At 42.2% G+C, this 23,211-nt stretch overlaps 2 pseudogenes; both read left to right on the top strand.

Moving 5' to 3' along the window:
* The first annotated feature begins 9,919 nt into the window (after positions 1-9,919).
* Positions 9,920-20,534, top strand: LOC111973907 (histone-lysine N-methyltransferase EHMT1-like; annotated as a pseudogene).
* A 784-nt stretch (positions 20,535-21,318) lies between these two features.
* LOC111973906 (voltage-dependent N-type calcium channel subunit alpha-1B-like) overlaps positions 21,319-23,211 on the top strand; it is a 139,981-nt pseudogene continuing 138,088 nt past the window's right edge.

Here is a 23,211-nt window from a genome sequence, read left to right as displayed (position 1 = left end):
TTTTTGTTTTGCGTTGTTGATTATGCTGGGATAATTGTACATCTCCATTTTTAGGTCCATTTGTAATTTGTAAACATAAAGGTTCTTACAGCAGCCTATGCAGAGTAACATTTTAAACTCATTGTTACATCCCATTTTCCTGTGCTGTGCTCCTTTCCAATTTCCTATCCTCCACTAAAAAGAAGGGAGTAAGATAATCTCCTGTGCGTTCCAACATAGATGTCTGCTGAGAAGACCATACATCAGCACCTTAGAACAGTGTTGGGCCAAACTGCTAGTATAATGCATTAAACAGATTTATAATGTGACCATGTTTATGAATACAAACCAGTGGAGGCTGCTGAGGGGAGGATGGCTCATAATAATGGACGGAACGGAGAAAATGGAATGGCATCGAACACATGGACACAAACACATGTTTGATGTATTTGATACCATTCCGCTCCAACCATTACCACGAGCCATCCTCCCCAATTAAGGTGCTACCACCCTCCTGTGATACGAACAGCCAATAAAGTAACAGTAAACCAATCAGTTGATTGACTCTAGCCACACAATTAAGGCAATTAGAAGGGGAGGGGGTTTCGGCAGGCAAGAAAATGGCCTTGCCGAAATCCCCCCCCCCCCCCCCCCCYYCTAATTCCCTTAATTTTGTGGCTAGAGTCAAATACTTTCTGTGGCACACAGAGTCAAATACATTCTATTGAACAAACTTTACGTCAGGATAGGCAACCGAAATGAATAATTAATGTATGTGTGCTATATTAAACATAGAGGAGGGAGTAAAATGTAGGCAAGCAATAAACATTTCAGAACAACTACTAGTCGAATAAGACATGGGAGAGATGACACATTTTGGCGAAGAGATACACTTGAAACAAATAGCCAAACCGAAAACTGCAGACATTACTAGTGCCTCCCCCGTGATCAAACCGCCATAAAAATAAAATGAAATGCAGCCTAATGTGATCTTTGACAGCTGTCTTGAAGGACACAAATAAAAATGCTTTCAGCTCCTAAGATCAGTGAAATGTAGGATAAACTGACAACGGAGTGAAGAGCAGAAATCTCAACTAGCAAGCAAGTCGCAGCAATGAATAATTGCCTCTATAGCTCAGACTGAGATATGTGTGAATCTATATTGGTGCCCAGGCTTGGTTTTATTTGGAAGAGCTTCAATATTCTTTTATTGATTTTCATTTCCATATATATAAAGGATGAGGCTATAGAGTGGCTTTGCAGACTTAAGAGTCTACATTGGAGAGTTGAAATCCCCTGCATGTTAGCTAGTGGGAAAACCCCCTTTTGGATCTTCACATGTTTCATTTTCGGGTTGAGTATAGTTCGGGTTCAGGTTTCATATCGTTTGTTTACGCTCGGTGAGAATGAGGAGAGTTCAACACATGGGAAAAGGTACCACCCTATCTTTACAGTAGGATTCAGTCTAGATATTGGTTGGTCAAAGTGCAATGGCAGGTAACAGATGTGGAACATTAGAAGGAGCCATAACCCCATTAAAAAGGAAGAAGGTACTGTCTTTAAAAAATAAAAAAATATTGATATTGCTCTGTTGCAAGAAACTCATTTGAATGATCTGAAATTGCAACAAGGGGGGTTTGGTCAAGTGTTTTTCTCATCATTTACATCCAGAAGTAGAGGTGTAGCAATTCTTGTGAAAAAGAACCTACCACTTAAGGTGTTGAATTGTGTGAAAGATACATTTGGTTGTTTTGTTATAATTAAAGGTATTTTACAAGGGCAGAACATTTCCATAATGAATATTTACTTTCCCCCCTGCCCACCCCCCTGATTTCCTCACTAAGGTCTTTCTAGACTTTTCAGAATTAAACTCAGACACTGCAGTGGTTGGAGGAGATTTCAATTGTTTGTTGAACCCCCTTATTGAAAAGTTTCCCAGCGGTATATCTTCACCGTCTCCTCAAGCTAGGTCGCTTAAGCTATTTGTGATGATCTGGGGTATGCTGATGTTTGGAGAACCTTTCATCCCTCCAACAGAGAGTTCACATTTTTCTCTGCACCTCATGGATGTCAGACTAGAATAGATCACTTTTTTATGCCCAGGACGTCTTTGCAGTCTGATCATGCGGAGGTGACCTGGACATAAAACTCAATGGGGCATCCAATTTGTCAAGACATTGGAGATAGAATACAAGCATTCTTAAAGACCATACATTTACATAATAATTTATTACAGACTTTAAAGGATTTTTCTCTATTAACTCTCAATCAATAGATAACCCCTCACTCCTTTGTGAAACCTGTAAAGCTTACACCAGAGGTCTGATTATGTCATACTCAGCTACTAAAAGGTCGGAAAAAGCGTGAAAAGCAAAACAATTTAGAGGGGGAATTAGGACCTAAAGAGAAGGACTACATTAAAACTCCCACTTCTTCCCTATTAAAGGAAATATCAGCCCTTAGATCAACGTTGGACTCTCTCCTAACACAGGACGCTGAAAAGAAAATGAGATTTGTCAGGCAAAAGCTTTATGAACATGGAGATAAACCAGGAAAGTATTTGGCGTATCTAGCTAAAAAGAGAGCTGACTCACAGTCAATTGCTACTATTACTGATTCTGATGGCAATCATTTATATGAAAATGAGTTGATAAACAAGTCATTTAAGAAATTTTATGCAAATCTTTATGCCTCAGAACTGAAAAATTATGTACCCAAATTAATGGAGGTCTTATTTTCTAAGATTGAGCTCCCAACTATCTCCAAGGAACAGAGGTCTCTCCTTAATGCCCCTGTTACCAAGGAAGAGATAATGTTTGCAATTAAGAATCTGCAAAATGGTAGGGCCCAGGACCAGACAGGTTTTGGAGTGAATTCTATAAAGAGTTCCATGGCCTGATCCTTGAGCCATTGCTTGATATGTTTAACCACTCATTTTCAAATGACCGTCTCCCTCAAACTCTGAGGGAAGCTAACATATCACTTATTCTCAAAAAGGAAAAATGCCCAGAGTCTTGTTCCTCATACAGACCCATTTCCCTTCTGAATGTGGATAGAAAATTGCTTTCTAAAATTCTAGCCACACGACTAGAGGACTTATTGCCACTAATTGTGAAAGGGGACCAAACTGGCCTCATTAAGGGCCATAAGTCATGTAACAATATCAGGTGGCTTTTTAATGTTATTCAAGCCTATCATCGAAGTGCTATGGATGGTCTTGTGCTCTCCATAGATGCTGAGAAAGCATTTGACCGTGTGGTGTGGTCCTACCTATTCTTTGCTCTGACTAAATTTGGTCTAGGGGACAACTTTATAAAATGGGTTAAAGTTTTATATGATGATCCTCAGGCTGCTGTCCTTACTAATGTGCTACGGTCAAATAGCTTCTCTATGCACAGAGATACCAGACAGGGCTGTCCTTTGTCCCCTCTCCTATTTGCACTCGCTATGGAACCACTGGCCGAGGCTTTTCTTACTGGATCTTTTATTTTTCAGAAGTTTCAAGTCTGTAAAGGATTACTGCAATAACCCCATTACACTTAACACACTCAAAGCATGGAGGTCAGTTCAACGTTTTTTGGGAAGAACCAAACTAACCTCTGCTCTTACCCCAATTGTTAACAACCCAGATTTTGGTCCAGGATTGCTGGATGCTGGCTTTAACTTTTGACTTATTAAGAGCATAGGCAGACAAAAAAAAAAAAATTCTGGTCAGATTTTATTGTCATTTGAACAGATGGTTGAGAAATATCGACTCCCAAAGCAGGACTTTTCCCGCTTTCTACAAGTAAGAAGAGCACCACCTTGATTAGCAACCCTGATGTGTCTGTCATTGTCAAAGAATGCTTTTTTTCCCACAAAGGAAAATGTCTAAGTTTGTTTTATAATGCTTTATAAGGTCATTTTCTACTGTTGACACACAGAGGGTGAAACAAGTGTGGGAGAAAGAATTGTCTGTTACTATTGACGAAGAGATGTGGGAGGACATTGGACATGCAAAAACAATATCTATCTGTAATCGTACTAGAGCAATCCAATTAAGAATAATACACAGATTGCATATATCCCCAAATCACAGACATGCTTTCAGCACCTCTTCCTCTTCTCCTCAGTGTCTTAAATGTAAAACTGATACAGGCACCCTAACACATTGTTTATGGTCATGTTCCAAATTACAAAGATACTGGTCTGATGTTCTGCAAGAAATTGAAAAAATCCTAGGGGTCAATCTAGAATTGGACCCAGTTTCTTTACTAGTAGGCATGTTACTTCTGTGGGTAAGAGGAGGCTTTACAACATCCTTACTTTCACAGCGAGGATAAACATCCTCTTACAGTGGATTAGTGATAAGGTCCCTTCAGTTAAGATTGGCATAAGATACTATTTGAATGGGTGCCATTGGCATATCTGACATGCACATTGCATTCTAAAACAGATCAGTTCTACAAAGTACGGGAACCTTATCTAAATGATCTAGAACCTGATTTATCAGCTATTATGCTACAAGGATTTTCTTAGAATGGTGGTGATCTATTTGTTTCAGAATTACACTGTACGTTCCATGTGTTGGACCTAACTTCTTTATCTTCTCTAGGGTAGGGGGCAGCATTCGGAATTTTGGATGAAATGCATGCCCAAATTAAACTGCCTGCTTCTCGGGCCCAGAAGATATGATATGCATATAGATTTGGACTTGTAGATTTGGATAGAAAACACTCTAAAGTTTCCAAAACTGTTAAAATAGTGTCTGTGAGTATAACAGAACTGATTTGGCAGGCGAAAACCTGAGAAAAATCCATTCAGGAAGTAGTTTCTTTTTTGGTTTTGTAGTTTTCTTTTCAATGCCATTACAGTATCCATTGACTTAGGACTCAAATTGCAGTTTCTATGCCTTCCACTAGACGTCAACAGTCTTTAGAAATTGTTTCAGGCTTGTATTCTGAAAAATTAAGAAGTAAGAGCAGTCTCAATGAGTCGACCCTAAATTGTCAGAGAGCTTTTTCATGCGCACGACCGAGAGAGTGCCTTTCTTGTTTACCTTTCATATTGACGACGTTATTGTCCGGTTGAAATATTATCGATTATTTAGGCTAAAAACAACCTGAGGATTGAATATAAACATCGTTTGACATGTTTCTATGAACTTTACGGATACAATTTGGATTTTTTTGTCTTTCTGTTTTGACTGTGTTTGAGCCTGTGGATTACTGAAGAAAACACGCGAACAAAACAGAGGTTTTTGGATATAAAGAGACTTTATCGAACAAAAGGAACATTTATTGAGTAAATGAATGTCTGCTGAGAGCAACCATATGAAGATCAAAGGTAAGCGATTAATTATATCTCTATTTCTGACTTGTGTAACTGTTCTACTTGGCTGGTTACTGTTTGTAATGAATATAGTATGTTTACGCTGGAAGTTGAAGCCTAAATATTGTTGTCCATTAGTTTACTCCAATTTGGGGATAGGTGGTATGGTTAGGGGGAAAATAATAAAATATTAAAATATATTTCAAATAATATATATATTTTCAAACATATATATATATTATATATATATATATATATATATATATATATATATATATATATATATATATATAATATACAGTGGGAGAGAACAAGTATTTGATACACTGCCGATTTTGCAGGTTTTCCTACTTACAAAGCATGTAGAGGTCTGTAATTTTTATCATAGGTACACTTCAACTGTGAGAGACGGAATCTAAAACAAAAATCCAGAAAATCACATTGTATGATTTTTAATAATTAATTTGCATTTTATTGCATGACATAAGTATTTGATCACCTACCAACCAGTAAGAATTCCGGCTCTCACAGATCTGTTAGTTTTTCTTTAAGAAGCCCTCCTGTCTCCACTCATTACCTGTATTAACTGCACCTGTTTGAACTCGTTACCTGTATAAAGACACCTGTCCACACACTCAATCAAACAGAATTCCAACCTCTCCACAATGGCCAAGGACCAGAGAGCTGTGTAAGGACATCAGGGATAAAATTGTAGACCTGCACAAGGCTGGGAGGGCTACAGGACAATAGGCAAGCAGCTTGGTGAGAAGCAGGCAACAACTGTTGGCGGAATTATTAGAAAATGGAAGAAGTTCAAGATGACCGTCAATCACCCTCGGTCTGGGGCTCCATGCAAGATTTCACCTCGGTGGGCATCAATGATCATGAGGAAGGTGAGGGATCAGCCCAGAACTACACGGCAGGACCTGGTCAATGACCTGAAGAGAGCTGGGACCACAGTCTCAAAGAAAAACCATTAGTAACACACTACGCCGTCATGGATTAAAATCCTGCAGCGCACGCAAGGTCCCCCTGCTTAAGCCAGTGCATGTCCAGGCCTGTCTGAAGTTTGCCAATGACCATCTGGATGATCCAGAGGAGGAATGGGGAAAGGTCATGTGGTCTGATGAGACAAAATAGAGCTTTTTGGTCTAAACTCCACTCGCCGTGTTTGGAGGAAGAAGAAGTATGAGTACAACCCAAGAACATCATCCCAACCGTGAACCATGGAGGTGGAAACATCATTCTTTGGGGATGCTTTTCTGCAAAGGGGACAGGACGACTCGCCGTATTGAGGGGAGGATGGATGGGGCCATTATCGCGAGATCTTGGCCAACAACCTCCTTCCCTCAGTAAGAGCATTGAAGATGGGTCGTGGCTGGGTCTTCCAGCATGACAGCGACCCGAAACACACAGCCAGGGCAACTAAGGAGTGGCTCCGTAAGAAGCATCTCAAGGTCCTGGAGTGGCCTAGCCAGTCTCCAGACCTGAACCCAATAGATAATCTTTGGAGGGAGCTGAAAGTCCGTATTGCCCAGCGACAGCCCGAAACCTGAAGGATCTGGAGAAGGTCTGTATGGAGGAGTGGGCCAAAATCCCTGCTGCAGTGTGTGCAAACCTGGTCAAGAACTACAGGAAACGTATGATCTCTGTAATTGCAAACAAAGGTTTCTGTACCAATATTAAGTTCTGCTTTTCTGATGTATCAAATACTTATGTCATGCAATAAATGCAAATTAATTACTTAAAAATCATACAATGTGATTTTCTGGATTTTTATTTTAGATTCTGTCTCTCACAGTTGAAGTGTACCTATGATAAAAATGACAGAACTCTACATGCTTTGTAAGTAGGAAAACCTGCAAAATCGGCAGTGTATCAAATACTTGTTCTCCCCACTGTATATATATATATATATATATATATATATATATGGGGAATTGGAAATAATGCAGTTACATTGATAGAAGCCACAATCTATCTGCAATATTTAAGCTGAGAGCTGATGCTCCGGTACCATTTGCCGGACAGTAACAGAGTGAAAAGTCTATGGCAGGGTATTCAACTCTTAACCTACAAGCAGTGGTGTAAAGTACTTAAGTAAAAATACTTTAATGTACTACCTAAGTAGTTTTTTTGTATCTTTACTATACTTTACTTTACTATTCATATTTTGAACAACTCTTCACTACATTCCTGAAGAAAATCATGTACTTTTTACTCCATACATTTTGCCTGACACCCAAAAGTACTCATTACATTTTGAATGCTTAGCAGGACAGGGAAATTGTCCAATTCACACACTTATCATGTGAACATCCCTGGTCATCCCTACTGCCTCTGATCTGGAGGACTCACTAAACACAAGTGCTTTGTTTGCTTGGTTTGTATATGATATCTGAGTGTTGTAGTGTGCCCCTGAAATTGTGCCGTCTGGTTTGCTTAATATAAGGAATTTGAAATGATTTATACTTTTTCTTTTGATACTTAAGTATATTTGAGAAATTACATTTACTTTTGATGCTTAAGTATATTTAAAACCAAATACCTTTAGACTTTTACTCAAGTAGTATTTTACTGGGGGACTTTCCCTTTTACTTGAGTCCTTTTCTATTAACTATGACAATTAGGTACTTTTTCCAACACTGCCTACGAGGTCTAGAGCCTGCTGGTTTTCTGTTCAGCCTGATCATTAATTGGACCCACCTGGGGTCCCAGATCTAAATCAGTCCCTGATTAGAGTGTAACAATGAAAAAATGCAGTGGAACTGGCTTCGAGGTCCAGCGTTGAGTTTGATGGGTCTATGGCTTAGGTGTCTTTGGAAATTTTTCGGGCCTTCTTCTGACACCGCCTGATATAGAGGTCCTGTATGGCGGGGAGCTCGGCCCCAGTGATATACTAGGCTGTCCGCACCATCCTATGTAGTGGTTGAGGCCGGTGCATTTGGGAAAGGGAAAGGGGGATACCTAGTCAGTTGTACAACTGAATACAATCAATTGAAATGTGTCTTCCGCCATACCAAGCGGTGATGCAGCCAGTCAAGATGCTCTCGTTGGTTCAGCTGTAGAACTTTTTGAGGATCCGGAGGTCCATGCCAAATCTTTTCAGACTCCTGAGAGGGAAGAGGCGCTGCCGTGCCCTCTTCATGACTGTCTGGGGGTATGTGGACCATGTTAAGTCCTTAGTGATGTGGACGCCAAGGAACTTGAAGTTCTCGACCCGCTCCACTACAGCCCCGTCAATGTGGATGGGGGCGTGCTCTCCCCTCTTTCTCTCATAGTCCACGATCAGCTCCTTGGTCTTACTAACGTTGAGGGAGAGATTATTGTCTTGGCACCACACTGCCAGGTCTCTGACCTCCTCCATGTAGGCTGTCTCATCACCGTTGGTGATCAGGCCTATCACCGTCGTGTCGTCAGCAAACTTTATGATGGTGTTGGAGTCATGCGTGGCAACTCAGTTGTGGGTGAACAGGGAATACAGGAGGCAACAAAGCACACACCCCTGAGGGGCCCCCGTGTTGAGGGTCAACGTGGCGGAGGTGTTGTTGCCTACCCTCACCACCAAGGGCAGGGCCGTCAGAAATTCCAGGATCCATTTGCAGAGGGAGATGTTCAGTCCCAGGGGTCCACAGCTTGGTGATGAGCTTGGAGGGGACTATGGTGTTGAACTCTGAGCTGTAGTCTATGAACAGCATTCTCACATAGCTACTTCCCCTGTGTCTAATGTGGCTGTAGAGTGACAGGTCTTTTTTGGTGCAGTACTGCTGTGCCACACTCTGGCTGGCTCATGCACTGCTGCTCCTGAAAGGGGCCACATATGTTGACTGAGCAGGCTCCATCTGGGCTGTGCAGATGGAACCCAGAGAAGCAGTAGTTATTGTCACATGACCGTGGCTGAACTGTGCGGGTGGGGAAAGGAAGGGGAAGCAGTGTGCTCTGGCTCTGTTCTCCCCCCCCCCCTTACTCTCGCTCAACAACTGAGGCCATTGAGAAAGCAGGTATGAAGCTACTTTGTTGCCTAAACCTTTGCAAGGGCCAACCTCTGGATCTTACTTGTATTTGGCATGTACTTTTTGGAGTCTTTTCAGTGCTTGACTCTGTGTGTGTGGTCGTAAGGTTAAGCTTTGTTTTTGTTTTGTTTTTCTCAACGTTTTACACGACCCTTTTGTAAAGATGTAGATTACGGATTTGAAAGATGGGTTCTGGTAGTACAGCATCATTTGTAGCAGTACTAAACATGGATTAGAGAAGTACTTGTGTTTTTTAAAGTTTGGTGAAAAACTAAACTTGCGCTAAGTAGGCACAAGTACTGCGATTGAGATACTGAACTGTGCTGAAATGTCAAATGGGATTGTCCTGATTTTGGTGATATTTCTCAGCTTGCCAGGTGCGACCCTAAAAGAGCTGTGAGGTAGATGCTGAGAGATCTACGTTGACAAAGGAACGCCACGCTGCCCCAGATCCAGAGGGGACTGGTGAGTTCTATCTATGCTATAATCACTCTCACATTGGCCTCATTTACAACTACCACTTGCCCACTTAACAGTGTGTGAATGTGATTAATGTAGCATCTTATTTGATGGGACTAACAGCTGTAATCTTCCAGGTGAAACTGTTGACATTGGTGTGGAGAGGCCAGAGGATTCCTCCAGGACAGCCATGGAGAGTAGGGGAGTCAGTCAGGAATCAGAGGCAGGAAAAAGACAGCCTAACTGTGACACCCACTGGGGCCAAGGGGAAGAAGGCTCTGAGTGCTAAATCGCAGGTCAACAAAAAAGCTAAAGCCAAGATGACATCCGTTCATGGCTCTCACTGGCTCCAATGGTTTTATTGTGCATTAAAAAAAGCAAGAGCAGACCCTCAAAGGACAGGTGGTTCAGCCCATAAACTGACCAAAACCCCTCAAACCCCTGCAGACAATGGTAGAGAAGCTGTTGCAGCAGGGATCTCAGATGTACAAACTCATAGCTCTCCATCTGAGGACTCTCCAGCCAGGACACGGTGTGCATGGAAGACTATGGGCAAACCTGCCTCCAATCCAGCAGTACTGAAGGTAATGTTCATCTTAACCCAGAACATGAAATGTTGTCCTTTTAAATTATGACTGGTGTCCGATCTCATTAGAGTCTGTTCTAAAGCTTTTTAACTGGAACGGAGCAGAGTTGAGCATGGCAGGCATGTGGATGGAAAACTCAATGGCCCCCTTCCACATGAAGCTACCTCCGAGCCTTAAAATAAATAATATTGTCTCTACCAAGTCACATCCAGGTTAGTCATCTTCCTTCCTGGGAAGACTGTTCTTCTACTCTGTCTCTCATGTCCACTTTATTTAGTGATGACATACTGTGCCAGCTTGAACCACCATCTGCCACTTCTCCGTCCGTATGTGTCTGCAGGGTCTAGGAAAAGGAAGAGGAAGATGGGAATGTACAACTTTGTCCCCAAGAAGAAAACCAAAGTGTTGAAGGTAAGAGACCCATCCCATCTACTCTATTGTAGATATTTGTGTAGAAATGCACTGTGGATGAACTTTGATTCTCTATAATAGTGTCTGAATGATTCTCCCCTTCTCCCTGCAGAATGACAGCCTAGCTACGAAGGCAGAAAAGCAAGAAAGTGTCAGAAAGAAGAGAGAAGATCTGACACACAGAGAGATTTGTGAAATGTAAGAAAGCCATGCACTGTTAGCCAAGCAGTGTGTAGAAAATGGATTTAACCAAAGGAAGATTTAACCAAAGGAAACAAAACGGAGAAAGAGGACAACAGCAGTAAGCAGGAATACATTGAATTGACTTTGGAATCGCTAAATCTGAAAGCCCAAGATGAGCTGTTGTCTCCTCCTCTCTCAGGTAACAGTTTACCTAGAGATGAGTTAAACATTTCGTCATGAGTTATGAAATGATACTTGTACAATACATTAATATGCTGTATATTAAATCTGTTTTGTTGACCTGGATGTTGATTTGTGTTATTTTGCAGGCTTTCCAGTTGATGGTGAGGTGACAGAGACGGACCTGTCTGAAGAGCTCCCTCTGTGCTGCTGTCGCATGGAGACCCCATGCAGTGGGGAGAGCCTATTCCAGACTGAGCACACCTGCATGGCCACAGAGAGGGTGGATGGTCTGGTGAGTCTGACCTGCTCTGAAGCAACATTTCCCTAGTCTTGCGCACCAAATATCCTCCCCAAAGTTTGAAATAGCCTGGGGGCGAAGTTAACCTTTACCCAGCCTTTGTGTGTTGAGCTAATGTCTAAACAACCCTTATTTCTCTGCTTCTTTCTATTTATGTCTCCGTTCATCTCCTCCATACAGGTGAGTCGATGTCAGAGGAATGTTGTGAAGCCTGAGATGATGCGTCCGTCCAACACAGTGCATCTGCTAGTTCTGTGTGAGGACCACAGGTCAAGCACCAGTGATGCCCTGCCTGTGGCCTCTTCTGCAGGGCGGTGAGTGGAGGAATACAGCAGGGATAAACCAAGATAGACCTGATAGGCTGACACACCTGTCCCATTACTTTATTGTGGTTGTTAATTCTTAAAGCACTCTGCTTTGCCTTTAATATGAATATTTGACTAATCATGTATGTGTTATGCAGGGGACCTTCATGGTGTGCAGACCGTATGGCAGCATCTCTCACCGTTTCCACAGTGGCTGTGCCTCAGTCATCAAGGCCCAGAGCTTTTATCCCCACTGTGGGAAGGATGCCACCGGGGCCCAGGAAGTCACTGTCCCCAAACCTGAGCCTGTACTTCCTCTTGTGCCAGCTGTTTCCCCTGTGGCCCCTGTTCCTGCTGTGTCCACCTGGCCCCTCATTCACAGGCCTAAGAAGACCACTGAGCTTGAGAGGACTCTGGACACCTCCCCCAACAACAGGTTATTTAGACTTTACTCTTCCATTCTTAATTTGATTCCCTCTATCCTAATTTGTGTCTCTTTCTCTCTGCATTAGTGCTAGCATTGATCATTTGCTTGGGTATTTAGCTTAATATGTAATGGTAATGATTGCTGTATGCTGTCTTGTACTAGCCTGAAGAGACAGCCTTTAGGTGATGGAGAGAAATCAGCTAAAACGTCACTGGAGAGCATCCTGATGGCCCTGGATGAGGTAAAGTAAGGTTAAAATTTAGCTATTTTTAAAGTCATTACTTATTAGACTTTTAGCAGTTTGGATGAGATAATACAATATAATGAACACATAGTAGGTCCGTAGTCATTACTGTTTCATGTCAATGTGGACCGTAATAGGCCCTCTTACAGATGTTTCTGCTGCATACCAAGTGATGTACTGGAGCTAGATTTCTCTTTTTGGTATTTAGTATGAGGCCAAAGAAAGTGAAATATCACACGAAGCAACTGTACATCACTGCCCATCCCGGGGAGCTCCAGAAAGTCATCCATCTGCTGGGTAAGAACATGCCACATCTCTCCAGGTTTCATTTGTATGCCTAGTTCGTTCCTCTTGGAGCAATCCTCTTCTAATATTTTAACTTGAATGAAAAAGTAAACAACTTGTTGATTTTATTTTATTTTCACGATATACTCTATTGTCCCCGAGGGGAAAGTTGTCAACATGACTCAAAAGGTAATTTACCTCTTTGTTCCAGTGGATGGAAAAGACCCCAACACCCTGATGGACCGTCAGAACAAGAGGACCCCTCTACATGCTGCAGCAGCTGAAGGACACCAGGAGGTCTGTCACATGCTTGTCCAGGTGAGGAGATGTACTCTGACGTATAGCAGGTATTGGCTCTCTCTTCACATTATAATCACTTGGCATACAAGTGTAGCAGATGACTAAGTTAGCAGCTCTGCTGCATTCCTGTCCCTCACGCCAAGTAAAATGTATTTGCTTTTCGGGGTCAATATTGACAGTGCTTCTTGAGTACGTTGTGTTTACAGTGCAAAGGGTTGTGAGTTTCACTCTATTATACAGTGCAAGCATACAGGTGTAAAAGGTTTCTGATTCCCCATCCCGCTTAGGCTGGAGCTAACCTGGACATTATTGATGAGGAGCAGAGAACCCCCCTGATGGACGCCTGTGACAACAACCATCTGGACACGGTCAAGTACCTGCTGAGGGCCGGGGCAGCGGTCAGCTATAATGTCAGTGTGTGGAGCAGAGTTCATTGATCCCCCCCATAGATAGGCCATGATCTTCTGTCAACCCCACCAGCTGTGTTACCGTTCATAAGACAAGACTTTCGCTAAATGAGCTGGACCTCTGGTGTACTGTAGATGTAAAGTGATCAAGCTGTTTTATGTCCATGACACGTTCATGTCTTAAACTATTAACCACATGCTGTAGCAGCTCAAGGTCGGTGTTTTGGGCCTCCCGAGTGGCACAGCGGTCTAAGGCACTGCATTGCAGTGCTTGAGGCGTCACTACAGACCCGGGTTCGATCCCAGGCTGTGTCACAGCTGGCCATGACCGGGAGACCCATGAGGTGGCGCACAATTGGCCCAGCATCGTCCGGGTTAGGGGAGGGTTTGGCCGGCTGTGAATTGCTTGTCCGGTCGCGTTCTAGCGACTCCTTGTGGCTGGCCAGGCGCCTGCAAGCTGAATTTGGTTGCCAGCGTGTGTTTCCTCCGACGCATTGGTGCGGCTGGCTTCCGGGATAAGTGAGCAGTGTATGTGTCAAGAAGCAGTGCGGCTTGACAGGGTCGTGTTTCGGAGGACGCATTGCTCTCGACCTTCACCTCTCCCGAGTCCATAGGGGAGTTGCGGCGATGGGACAAGATTGTAACTACCAATTGGATATCACAAATTTGGGGAGAAAAAGGGGTAAACATTCTTTTAAGTTGGTGTTTTTTTAAACAGCCATGAACAAAACCAGTGAATAACATTTTGATCTTCATCTCCTCTCAGGATATCAAGGGCTCCACCTGTCTGCATTTGGCAGCTAAACTGGGACATTACACCATAGTGGATAATCTCCTGTCCAAGACATCCAAACAGGTCAACTGTCAGGTAGTTACCCATCCATGCTCTGCTCCTTCTTCTACTAACAGGTCCAGTTGAAATGTTAACAGCTTTATTGAAATCGTCTATCCATAATTTACGCGTACTATCAGCTAGGCTTTGGCAGGGTGAGTTGGAGGTCAGTGCTGTTGGAAGACAGTTTAACAGTCTGCCTATTAGGATGTTCAATATATTGTGGGTGATATTAAATGGATTGTAAAACTCCTGACCTTAATGGGAAAGCTAGAGACTGAAATTGCTCCTCACTGTTGTCATGATTCCAGGTGATTTACCATGTTTTGCCTTGCATTGTTATGCCTTCAAACTGTAAGTAAGTAATGCCCTATCAACATTGTGTGCAATAAGATACTCCAAAGCAGAGGTTTCAAACCCTTTTTCACGGAGTAACTACAATGTTGTTGATCCATTCTCAGTTTTCTCCTATCACAGCCATAAACTCTGTAACTGTTTTAAAATCACCATTGGTCTCATGGTGAAATCCTTGAGCGGTTTCCTTCCTCTCGGGTAACTGGATTAGGAAGGATGCCTGTTTATTTGTAGTGACTGGGTGTATTGATACACCCTCCAAAGTGTTGTTAGCAAATTCACCATGCTCAAAGGGATATTCATGTTGTTGCACATGTTGTTGCACATGAAATAAATATATTGAGGCAAAAATGAGCAATGAGCAAAAATAAATCGATCAATTGAATATTAAATTGATTTCAATATGATTGAAATATGTAGGCCTATACTATTTATCTTTTATTGCAGTCATCTTGATTTTTGTCCTTCGCTTGTTTGTAACAATTTCAAAGACATTGGCAACCTTGTATTTGTAGTCAACTTTGTTCTGAAGTTATCATTGGTAAAAGAGAGACTGATAACATCTTGATTCTGTGTTTAGCGGAGATCTTCTAAGATCTAAGTGAAGCGGAAGGGCAAAAAAGCCTTTAACAATGCACTTAGCTGTTGTGTTCATCTCAATGACGTGTTCGAGCGGATCACACAGTCCACCTTGCCGTGCTGCTGCTCCAGTTTCAACTGTTCTGCCTGCGGCTATGGAACCCTGGCCTGTTCACCGGACGTGCTACCTGTCCCAGACCTGCTGTTTTCAACTCTCTAGAGACAGCAGGAGCGGTAGAGAAACTCTGAATGATCGGCTATGAAAAGCCAACTGACATTTACTCCTGAGGTGCTGACCTGCTGCACCCTCGCCAATCACTGTGATTATTATTATTTGACCCTGCTGGTCATCTATGAACATTTGAACATCTTGGCCATGTTCTGTTATAAACTCCACCCGGCACAGCCAGAAGAGGACTGGCCACCCCTCATAGCCTGATTCCTCTCTAGGTTTCTTCCTAGGTTCTGGCCTTTCTAGGGAGTTTTTCCTAGCCACCGTGCTTCTAAACCTGCATTGCTTGCTGTTTGGGGTTTTGTACAGCACTTTGAGATATCAGCTGATGTAAGAAGGGCTTTATAAATACATTTGATTTGATTTGACTTTTGTCAAGTCGATCGCTGCCTTTCACAGTGTGTTGCATTCTGAACTTGACCAAAGACATGACTAAAACAGGAACCAATTAATGATTTATGTGTTCAGTGGATGTATACAAATCAATGTGATATTTGAGTCTCTCTGTCACTAATTGTTTGTACAATGTACACGCAATATTATATTATGATTTCAGTTTGTGAGTATGTAATACGGGAATGTGAATATGTGAATTTCGACATTCTAAATAATTGGATGTTCTAATTTGACAGCCATGTCTAAACTACATCAGGAGATCATTTTTGACGTCCGGGAAATTGTTTGCAAAGTTTGCAAAACAAATGGCCACTGGATTGATGCAAATAATCATGATATCATTCTGCCAGGTAAGCATAGGCTATTTGTAGTTAACATTTAATTGAGATGGGTTTTGGGGAAACCTTTTCAGCTTTCAATATATGTAGTTGATTTCCTACTAAGTTCAATACATTTTTTAATATTGTTGAATTTCGTTTTAATGTCTGGATTCCATGGTTCCGTCCGCATTCTCTGCAACGCAGAATTTATAGGGCCCTATTTAGCCTTACCACTCAAATGCACCCAATATCTGCGGTGCTGCTTGTGGCAACATCATCTCACTGAATCTACCTTTAAATTATAAAGTTAATCTCAATTTGACCCGCCAGATTCACAAGCTTCAAAACCCCATTAGGAAAAAAAGCTTTTTGCCCCCCCCAAAAAACAAACTGAACGGTTAGTTTTATTTTGGAGACAAATAATAGTTTCAGTATAGTTTTAGTTTTTCACACGGGTTTTGTTAATTATTTTATTTCAGTTTACTTGTTTTTTTCATGATTCATTTTAGTTTCAATTTAAGTTTACTTTAATGAACTTGATTGGTTGTGCTTAGTTTCAGGATGATGATGGGTGGACCCCTATCACCTGGGCTAGAGTACAAGCACAGAGAGCTGGTCTTACTGCTGCTCGCCAAAGGGGCTGATGTTAACATCCGAGACAAGGTCAGTACTGTATAGGATGCATGCTGTTCACCCTACTGTACATCCCATCACCTTTACGTACCTTCTGTTCTCACAGCCTGAGGAGGGGCGGGGAGGCTAGACACAGGCAAGGTTACAGTGGGATGGATCCCATGGGGTGCATAATGTTCCGGTCTGCACGTTTCACCTACAGTACATGGTGTAATCCAAGTTAAATGGATGCTTCAGAATGTCACCTTGGGCGCATACAACAAGAAGTCAACTTACTTCTTTGAGGAATTAACAACTTAAGTCATAACTGCAGTATTTTTTGTAAAGGAGAACATATCAATTGGTCTGTGTGAGTATGATTTTTTCCTCAAATGTTTGTATAGTGTATATGACGTACTGTATGCTGATACACTTGACATAAATGGCCCAAAAATATAACAATGTATCTTCAAGATACAGTAGCCTTTAGATGCAAGGTTGTTTCTGTGGTGTGTGGGGAAGGTGTTGGTCCTGGGTGTGTTTTCCATGTTGACTTGTGATCCCTGTTCAGGAGGAGAACATTGGCCTCCACTGGGCAGCCCTGTCTGTCTCTGATGACATTGCTCAGATCCTGCTTGATGCCAGATGTGACCTCAATGCAGTCAACATCCATGGGGACTCACCTCTACATATCGCTGCCAGGGAGAACCAACTGGAATGTGTGACGTGAGTATTAAGACAGTCTCCATTCTCCCAGAGCTGCAGCATGACACCAGGTTGTTCTTGAAAAATAGGATTTGTTATCAATAGCCTATCCCACCTGGATTTTTTAAAATATTATCATAAGCGCACTAACCTGCAATGAGACCAGTTGTAGGTATATAGCCTAGATACATTTATGGAAGGAACCTGTCCACACATAGATGCACACATCCAGAGACAGTGGCTGCACTAGACTGGCCAGTGGGTGGCAGTCATGCTGCTGACCATAGCCATGCTGGGGATGTGAGAGAGAGCCCAGCCACATCCAGTATGATGTCTACTCCTCCAGACTGCTTGTGTCCCGAGAAGCAGACGTGAACCTGAGGAACAGAGAGGGGGAGACTCCTCTGGACTGCTGTATCTACAACTCCAAGGTGTGGGCGGCCCTGAACACCAATAAGAAGCTGACAGATGCTAGGAGAATCAGGGACAGTCATGGAGAGAAGGTCCTTAGCAGGTATAACAGCATGGTGTACCTTAGGGAGGTGAGAGGGAACATGAAGGGATACAATTTTGTCTGATTACTGTAAATGTGTCGATTATTTGTTATCCTCTCTGTCCTCTTCAGGGACATCTCTCGGGGGTATGAGGCAGTCCCCATCACCTGTGTGAGTTGGGTGGACAGTGACTCCTGTCCTGATAACTACAAATAAGTCCCTGACAGCTGTGTCACCTCCCCAATTATTATAGACAAGGACATCACTCATTTACAGGTGAACCTCCAGTGCGCTGTGAAACACATAGTCATAGTCTAATCCCATCTTGTTCTGCTTCGTTAGTTACTGTGGGCCAGACAAAGTCACACAATTTCTCTCGATAAGTGTTGTTTAATGAAATCTCACTCTCCTTCTATTTCAGCATTGCGGATGTACAGATGACTGCTCTTCAAATACCTGCATGTGTGTCCAGCTCAGCCTGCGCTGTTGGTGTAACAAAGTAAGTACATAACTACACCAAGGAAAAGTTCACATTACAAGGTGAAGTTAATGCTTTCATGTATTTCAAATGGATATTATGGACTCCCATATGTGATGTGTTATATGACCTGTAAAGTGTGTTGCTTGGGGTTGTTCAGGAGGGGCTTCTGCCTCTGGAATTCTGTCAGAAGGAGCCTCCGGTCCTGTTTGAGTGTAACCACGCCTGCTCCTGTTGGAGGAGCTGTAGGAACCGCGTGGTTCAGAATGGAATCCCGGTAACTGGACCTCCCTACCCCACCATCATCTGATCAATCAATCAATCACATTTTATTTGTCACATGCGGCGAATAAAATGGGTGTATACTTTACCATCAAATGCTTACTTACGAGTCCTTTCCCAACAACGCAGAGTTAAAAAGTAAGAAAAGGAGCAAATAAAATGTCTATCTTTTTGTTATACAGTTTCAGCCAACCATTAAAATATCAGTTTCTCTGAACACTTGATCAACTATGGCTGCACTGTCTGTCTTTTCAGTTAGTTGGACTGGATGTATGTCTTCTCTTGTCTGTTTTCAGGGCTTGGCTGCAGCTCTATAAAACCCAGAGGATGGGCTGGGGTGTGAGAGCACTGCAGGATATTCCTCAAGGAACTTTTATTTCCGAGTGAGGCCCTGAATGTTATGGAAGACATTTTATTGAGTGTTTGGAAAACTGCCCAACCATAACTATGATAATGTCTTGGTATACAAATGACATGAGCCAATTGTGATGTCATGAACAGATAATGTTAAAACAGGATTTGTAATTTTCAGTTCTTAATTTCAATGTTGTGATTACACAGATTATATACAGCAGTCTCTATTTATTGTGCAGGTATGTGGGTGAAATCATTAATGATGCAGAGGCAGATGGCAGGGAAAATGACTCATTCCTTTTCACCCTGGACAATAAGGTGATTTTAAATTACATCTAGGAGAATCTCACATTGTTATTGGTCAATGGTGTATTCCGAATGTAGTATTGTTAATGTGGCATCATTTTTATACTTTTGTATACCAACGGGCGGTGCTGAAGAGCACACAATGCCAATGTCAGAGACAACGTTCTTTTGATACATGTTCCTCTTACAGCACGCATCTGCTGCATCAGCTTTTAGTTTGCTTGATGGCTATTTGGTATACTAAAGCATATTGAAAAATGGACTATTTCATGACTGTCTATGCTACCTCCTCACAGGAGGGCTCAACATATCAGCCTTTACTAATTGTATTAATTGAGTGAGTGATTGGAGGCATGGCATTTTACTTTGATGCAGTAGATTTTACAATCTTATGTACTGCACTTGCTTTATGCAGGCCTACTTTTAATGTACGATGTCTTTGAGTACCCTGAAAGGCGTCTGCCAAATAAAATGTATTATAATTGTATTTATTGCTTGATCTACTGTTGTGCAGGTGGGTGATGTGCACTGTATTGATGCGCGACTCTTTGGCAACATTGGCTGGTTTATAAACCACCTGCTAGCAGTCCGAGTGTTCACCATGCAACAGGACCTGCGGTTCCCGCGCATTGCCTTCTTCTCCAGCAAGCCCATTCAGTCAGGTGATCAGATTGAGTGAGAGGCACAAAACATATAAGACAATCATTGAATAGATTGTGTCTTTTCTATGTGGTATTAATGTTGTGCTATATAATCAATCAAAAAGCTCAAGGAAAAGGCTCCAGTACATGAACACGTGCTTTGATGGCTACCCTGTGTTCCCCCACTCTGGTTTGATTATGGCGATCACTTCTGGAAGGTCAAGAGCAAGTATTACCGCTGCCAGTGCTGTTCCCCAACGTGTAGACACTCGTCAGCCGCCATAGCCCAGGGAGCTCAGATCTTAAAGAGGGTGGCCAGCCCATCCCCAGCCCAACAGTCAAGTTCCCATTCTGCCAAAACACAATCATAACAACCCCATGCCACCTCTGTCCTCCCTCAGCCACCGTGGGGGTCTCTCACTCTCCCCTGACCACCACTATGTCTCCTTTTTTAAACGGAGACTGATATAAAATTTATTTTTAGTAGATTTGCAGACAGAAATCCAATTCTAAGGGTAGCCCTAGACTGTAACAAATTCTCACCTTTTCCATGTCTCCTTTTTTATTAAGTGCACAGTAAAGTAATAAAGTACATTTTAAAACATGATTTATTTCTCATATTTGTTGATGAGTATTCCAGTTTACAAGAAAGCTAGGCGTAGCAAATGCCAAATAATGATGGCCTATAGTAGCCTAGGATACGGTCTAGTTTTGTGTTATGTTATTTAACATGCCTAATTCTCTATTTTAACCATGAGTAATATGTAGTATATGTTATTCTAGCTATTGAACAGTTTTGACACCAGCAACGATGATAGAGATACAGGTAGGCTATAGGCTAGTATTGAATTTGATGCAACCCTCACCCCACCCATTTAGCTGTATAGCACCACGCAAGACAATAAGCAGCTGTTCATTTTTGCATATTGAAAAATAATAATAATTTCAGTTCAGTGTTTAGCATTTACCAAAGAATAAACATCAGTCATATTCTGCTGTAGCCTCGGCTACCCCACCCGGTCATGATAACCCAAAACGCAGCAATACTTGAGAGGGAGGGAGGATGCCCAGGACCACAACATCTCAGGAGATTGCGGATGCTATTGAATGAAAAAAATGAATAATGATTAATTTTGTTGTCCTTCATGATTTCTACATTTGCATTGTTTGATGCGATTTATCAAGCAACTTCGGTGATTATTCTGCTCAGGGGGAAAAAAACGAGAGAGAAGCTGCTTCCCTCTTTCTCCCTGGTGCTATGGATACAGAGACGATACAGGTGGAGCCTGGCGTCTTTTTAGTCACGTGTGCCGATTCATAAGGAGCAGTGGCTGGAGAAAGTGGTTACATTATACATTGCCTGAGAGCGATTTAGCGGAAGCAGAGGTGCCAACCTTGTGTTTTCTCGTTACACCGTGCCCGAATTAATAGGAAGATTATTGGAACGGATCATGTGAGGCACCTCGTTTTCATAAGGAACGTGGGGTAAGGTAATACAAAAGAAAAACTTAAACGCGCAATGGCAAATCAATCGAGGAGGATAAACCAGATAAATGCATCTATTTTATTTGGAGCTTAATTGTAAGTGAGCTATGCAGTCATAGCCCGCCTTATGGCATGCGTTATGCGAATGGTGCGAATTGTTATTGCTCGACATTTGTACATGTTAAACTGGCTGTTTTTAAAGCTTAGCCCAGTGAAAAGGGATAGGCTATAGGCTACGTATATATGGCCATTCAGCCAGAAGAAGACCCATGGACAAATATTTGACATGGAAATATAAACTTTCTCCTTCAGGTTTCATTACATTTGAAAATCTTGACCATTGAAAGCATGGGAAGTAACAAGGCGGGGACCAGTCAACAGAATATCTGAAGAAAAATACATCATTTTATTTTTGAATGTTTGTTGAATATTCTCTTGAACATTACACACACCGAAAGGAACTCGTGGCTGGAACAACTGTGTGTTGTGATGCTTTTTCTCTATCTTTTATCTAGTCTAAGTTTTGATTTTTTCAGTAAGATCTGTGCGATTGTAGAATGGCTCGATTCGAAGAGGAACTATCCAACCGGCGTGGAGGGGTCTGTCAAGCGGGCCCACCAAGGGGGGCAGGTCGGCCAGCAGGCCCCCCAAGCGGCCCTAGGGTGTACAAACAATCAATGGCCCAAAGAGCCAGGACAATGGCAATTTACAACCCCATCCCTGTCAAGCAGAGCTGTCTTACTGTCAACCGGTCTCTCTTCATCTTTAGTGAGGATTGTATCATACGGAAATATGCCAAAAAGATTACAGAATGGCCATATCCTTTGTTGCTTTAAACAACCTAGCCTATTTCTCGTACCATTACATTATTTTATTATAACATTATAGGCCTACTTGGGTTTTAATGGCTTGACGTTATTAAGCACAGGGGGCAAGGTTCCAGACTACAGCGCATGATTATCTAAGTTAATTTACTGTAGCCAATGAGAAGATATGGCATGGAGGACAACCAGTTGTTGACTGGACTTTGTAGTACAGTATAACCACTCTCAGTAGGACTGTATAGCCATATCCACTCTCTCAGACCTACTACAATAGGTTATTGTAGGTGATATTGTTTAGTTTTTTGGCAAGATTCCTGTTTTCTCCAGCTTTTGGCATCCTCTCTCTGGTAGGCCTACATGCAGCTAAGTTGCCTACCAAGAACCTGTCAGATTGGTGTTTCTAATTCGTGGCTACAGAACAATTAACATGAAGGCTGGAGGTGTATTTTTTATTTTTTTTCTCTCTTTTTCAACCCAAATGGCAGTGCAGTGAAAATCTTGTCAGCAGGATAATTTGATTGGTTTTGTAAAGCACCATAAATTATAGGTGAGGCCTATACTCATTTTACTTTCTACTTGCCTAGTGTATTTGATTCCGGTATATAACCCTTTAAACAAGCTTGTGTGATAGTCTGCTCAGGGGACTATGCCACTGTTAGGCTACATATCAAATAACTGCTGTATCGATCCGTTTGTTTCTCAGACCAAGTCTCTCCTAGCAACGTTTCTGCACAAGCGCTCTCCAAGGTGCTGAATCTACCCATGTGCAAAATGCTGCTCAACAGTAGGCCTACATGGCAAGCTAGCGGGAAGGTTGTCTAATAAACAGATACAGTCTATTCTGCATGCGTGTCCCATCAAAACAATAAGCCATGAGAATAAATGGAAATGAGTTGTGCATTTAGCGTAGTTTACAAAACCAATTT

This window comes from Salvelinus sp. IW2-2015, linkage group LG15 (genome assembly GCF_002910315.2).
Source record: "Salvelinus sp. IW2-2015 linkage group LG15, ASM291031v2, whole genome shotgun sequence".
Taxonomy (NCBI): Eukaryota; Metazoa; Chordata; class Actinopteri; order Salmoniformes; family Salmonidae; genus Salvelinus; species Salvelinus sp. IW2-2015.
Note: the sequence above shows the minus strand (reverse complement) of the source record. Positions and strands in the feature narration are given on the sequence as shown.